Raw genomic sequence first — 4,539 nt, 5'->3', positions numbered from 1 at the left:
ACCCACCTGGATGCCATCCTGCGCAATGTGCTCTAGGTGATGCTGCTCAGCAGGGGAGTTGGACTGGATGATCTCCAGAGGTCCCTGCCAACCTCAGCCATTCTGTGATTCTGTGATCTGAACATGCTGTCATAAGCATGACAAATTTTGCAGCCTGAACCACCTTTACTCACTATCATTGAATTAGAAAATGAATGCTATTTAAGCCTGGGTAATACTTCAAAAACAGAAAACCAAAACTATAAAATACATTGTTATGTGACTGGAATCAGTACAGTTTAGAACAGCTTTTACTAAGCACGCTGCAGCTGTTGTGTGCTTGTACTTCCGTCAAAAGAATTATTCTTGAGGGAGACTGAACTGTGTTATAGAGCAGTTTTGTTACTTACCAGTGTAAATGAGTAACTGCTCATTAATATTGATGTTCGTCCACCATCCACAGAGCCGACTCTTTCCACACACAGTGCTCTGGTTGCTGTTTGGTATCCAATAGTCAGGTCAGACAGCACGTAACTTAGTACAGCCTGTCAAGTGGAAATTAAATCCATCAGAGGAGGACAGATTAAACTCTATACGGGCGAATTCACTCTTTCCATGACTCACCCAACTGTTTGAGGGTCAAAGACTCCTGTCAAACAAACATCCATATGGTCAAAGCAGAAACCAAAGCACAAAAGAAAACTGACATGCAAGGGATTTGCAGAGAGGAACAGCAGCTGACAAGCAATCACCAGATCCAGTGCTGTGCTTCATCAGAGCAAAACGTGGCCAGTCACAGAAAAGGAGCACTGTGAGCCTCTTGTGTCCCAAAATAAACTCTGCAGATTGGTTTTAGGTAGTGTTAAAAACGTCCCCCCTCAATTTCCTAGGGCCAGGCCTTCTCTCCCACAATACTTTTCTCACTTGGAACTTCAGTCAGATTTAAGGTAGATTTGGAGCCAATGGATTGGATTTGGTTTGAAAAATAGTCTTTTGTTAATTTGACGTTTAAATATTATAATAATATATCTTGCCCCTCATATTAAACTACCTGTAAATTAAAACCAAAGAAAACTCAACAAGTCTGTCCCTAACACCTGCAACAGTGTTTGTAGTCGGAGTTCAAACAGGAAGAGAGCACAGTTCCCCTGCTAAACCAATATTTAACTAACAATCTGATTCATACAGACATGTAAATATCCCACAGCTGACTAATCACAAAGCTCTGCTCTTGGTTATCAGATCAGGATTTCTCTAGAACACCTCCGCGGATCATCTTTCACAGGTTTTTGATTAACAGGGCTGCCAACTGCATATACATTAAAGTCAGCCATATGGCCTTGACTTGCCTGGAAAGCCCCAGTTGTCTCCACTCCTTCACAGCTCTGTAACTGCCACTTACAGACAGCAGCCTCAGCGCGTCCCTATTCCTCCCGTGCAAGAAGAGCAAAACCTGTCTTCCTTGTCACCTGAGCTGCCTTCCACCGCCCTGTTATCAGCACAGGCCAGCCATGGCCAGCACGTTGCACCCAGCCCTCCCAGATTTCAGAAGAGGCTGCTGTAAGTGCATATCTCTTGTCTGGAAACATTTTCCCATGTTTCCAGACAAGAGATATCCCAGCATTAACTACAGTCTGTGGACAACCTGAAGCACTACCATGGCCAGCCAGACTTCAGTGCAAAACCCAGCAAAAGTTAAATGAACACAGCAAAATAAAGCCTTGTTTTGCAAGTTGGAAGACAGCCACGTTTCAGCTGAGTTTTCCTAACAATGAGATAAAGGAGGCAGCAAAAAGGAGGTAGCAGATCAACCCCACAACGGAAATCGAGCAGCTTCCCGGAGAGGCATTTTCCTCCTAATCTATGCTAGCAAATAATACGAGAGACATGAGATTAAACATCCCATCGTGATCTTTGAACATCCAGGATTACATTAGAGAGGATAAAAGGATAAAAATATCTGTAGGGTATGCTTTGCATTATCTTGTGGAGGCTGTTACACAGACAAATTCTGCCTAGCCAATGCTGTTGTTGTGACAATATACAAGATTTCCTGCATGGCTCTGAAAAAGCCAAAAAAGTGAAAACAGTTTAAATGTCATTCTGCACAATGCAGTGAAACCAATACATTCTAGTTACAATTAAAAGTAAGATGTCCCACACACCAAATAACCACCTTTCAACTGTTTCTAGCTCCATGGACCTAGATAAAGACTTCTTATTCCAAAAGACAGTCTCATTGTTAAGAAAACCCTGTACCTTGAAACTGGGAAGAGGGTGAGGGGGTTAAGACCTGGCAACAGAAATAGCAGATGTGTCTCTGGCTTATCAGATTTATAGATTTATTCTGTAAAATCCCTGAATACCTACTTCTGCTAGGGATGTTCCCCTTTATTTTTAGAACATGTCTGAATAACTGCAGCTATGTTTCTTGCCTGTGCATTAATAAAAACCCATATGCATTATGCATCTGGGAAAAACAGATTGAAGACCTGAACCCCTGATTGAAGCCAACCCCAGGCTACACTGCCACCCCCTTGACATCCCATACAACCTGTACCCATCCCTTGCCCACTCCCGTAAGAAGCCAGTTTGGGAAGCTGGAAAAGGTTGGAGAAGCGATTCGGTGCCAGCTGGAGCAGCCACACAGCCCTGCACACCCTTTACAGCACCGGCACACGGGACTTGGCTGTACCACAGGGCCAGGGCTGCTGCAGCACAGCACTGCAGAAATTGGCATGTTAGAGACCTAGCAGGGAGGCTAAACCACGTAATCAATTATAAACCATTTTCTGGGCATTACAACAAGTACTGACGACCACACACAGTCACGAAGATCCATCTAGCTTACCAACAACTCCCCAGGAGCAGCCAGTAACTGTGGTTGGAGGGAAATAGTAGAAGAGCAGTTAAGTCCAGCAAGTCCTTTTCCTGTTACAGCCTCACAGCCTTCTCCAGTCACAGATGTGAAGTCTTCCCTAACTGTCAAGCAGCATTTGGACAATCCTGTTTAAACAAACAGCAATGGATTAAAATACTATGAGTTAACCTAGTATATCTGAACCTGTGTTAAGTGTATTATATCTTTAACATTTGGCAACAGAGTTGCACAGACCTACAGACCCATTTCCTCTTTTCCCTGGGGAAACCTTACAAACTTACTATCTTAGCCAAATCCTACAAACTAAGATTCTTGGCTGCCACCCAGGCCAGCACATGTACATCACTGGCCAGACCCAAAAACACCAGAAAAAACACTACCTGTGTATAACAATTTGTCTCTGTGATTTAGGTGCAAATCTTGGAACTGTTTCTGTGAGAACACCTGCATTCATTCTCTTCACCTGGGAGCTTGCACCTGAAGGAAGTCCACGCGCCCCAAGGACATCAGCTCTGAACTCAGCTGCAGGCTCTGCCCACTGCACTTAACCTCTTCCAGTCGCAGTAGGAACCCCTGCAGAACAGAAGCTGCTCTTTGATGTCAAACCAAGTTACACCAAGGAGTCAACAACAACCATTAGTAGTGAAAAATTTCTGCCCATGCCCACAGGGTTCAGTAGAAGCTCTGCCCTGCAAAGCCCAACAGCCCAAGGCTGTCCTTTTCTATACACAATGCTTGTTACTATCTTGGTAGAAGCAAATTATTTTAATTTCCTCGCTTGGTGTTTCTAGATTAGGGTAATTCCCACACCAATCTTGTTCCTTAAGAATCTGCAACAATCCTAAAAAGGATGCAACCTGACTTATATAAGATTATATAAGCAACTATATAAATATAATAGTATCTAAGAGTGCATATACCTCATATAAAGTACAACATAAAACAAAAATACCACTCAGGAAATCTCATTAAAAGAGGGGTTTCTAGGATACAAAGTGTGTTGTACAAGTTGCTATAACTAGAACAAATAACAAATCAAATGTTTCATTTCAATAATACCAATACTAAATTGTCTTTGCTTGACTATATTTTAATTATCTCATTAGATTAATGGTAATACAGTTTTATCAGGTCGTTATTTCCCATTGCAAGATTACCGTATTAAAAGTTGACAGAACAGCACAGTGCTGTACCGAGTAACGTCTTCCTGCAGGAAAAGCTCTGATATATTCAAAGGCACTCATTTGCATCATCTTGATTACTAAAAACAATTAAAAATGAATGTACCATTTATCAAATAGCTTTAAAAAACACAAACACCTTTTAACTAGTGCTAATAAATTCACATACCCAGTGCAAGACAGGGTACAATCAAAAGCTGCAGCATCCTGCAATAAAACATATAAAGACAGAACTGCTGCTAAAATACTAGTTTGGTGACTTCTTCGGAATATTATTCCTTCTGGATTTAAGAACATTTTCTTTCTCTCTCTCTTTTTTTTTTTTCTTTTTTTTTTTTTTTAAATTGTGTAACTGAAATGCTGATCAACCTAGAGAAGACAAAAAATACTTCCACAAAGTTAAATGTCTTTATGGAAGTAATTCATATCTGCAGCTAGCACAAATGTATGGTATCACCTTAGGCAGATTCAAATAATCAGTAACCATGCATAGTCAAA

The sequence above is a fragment of the Aythya ferina genome (genome assembly GCF_964211825.1).
Source record: "Aythya ferina genome assembly, chromosome: 8".
In the NCBI taxonomy this organism is placed as follows: domain Eukaryota; kingdom Metazoa; phylum Chordata; class Aves; order Anseriformes; family Anatidae; genus Aythya; species Aythya ferina.
Note: the sequence above shows the minus strand (reverse complement) of the source record.